The sequence below is a fragment of the Sinocyclocheilus anshuiensis genome, unplaced genomic scaffold, assembly GCF_001515605.1.
Source record: "Sinocyclocheilus anshuiensis isolate Anshui unplaced genomic scaffold, SAMN03320099.WGS_v1.1 scaffold1024, whole genome shotgun sequence".
Taxonomy (NCBI): domain Eukaryota; kingdom Metazoa; phylum Chordata; class Actinopteri; order Cypriniformes; family Cyprinidae; genus Sinocyclocheilus; species Sinocyclocheilus anshuiensis.
Genome location: NW_015552843.1, coordinates 1212838 through 1213300, shown reverse-complemented (window position 1 = coordinate 1213300; position 463 = coordinate 1212838).

Below are 463 nucleotides of genomic sequence, written 5' to 3'. Positions count from 1 at the left end.
GTGTGGGCTTGATTGGGTAAGAGGATCAGCTCTACAGGTGACATGGATGGAAAGTATTAATAGAACCAAGAGACACAGTGTACCTGAAGGAAAGCTTAACTACTCAAGAGTTCTCAAATTTTGTTTAAGTGTCAAATCCAAAGAGATATTCTTTATAAAAGTTAAGAGTCAACCACGCCTACCTAAAACGGCTCGTTCTAATACGCCCCCTCGTGAAGGCGCTGTGTGCTTCGTTGTGAAAGTGAAACTACTTTGTTTGGTCTTCCAAAAGAGGACGATATCCCTTCGTCATGCCTGGAGCTGATCCGTGCTGGTTGCTGAGGAAATACAACAACTTCGCGCTGTGGATCTCCTTCGTCGAATCCGCCGGCCGCCGCTCACTCAAGCCCTCCGGCCATTCCTCACTCTATCCCCCTGTCTCTGCTCACTCTAGGCCGCCGTGTGTGACGCTGTTTCGTTGTGA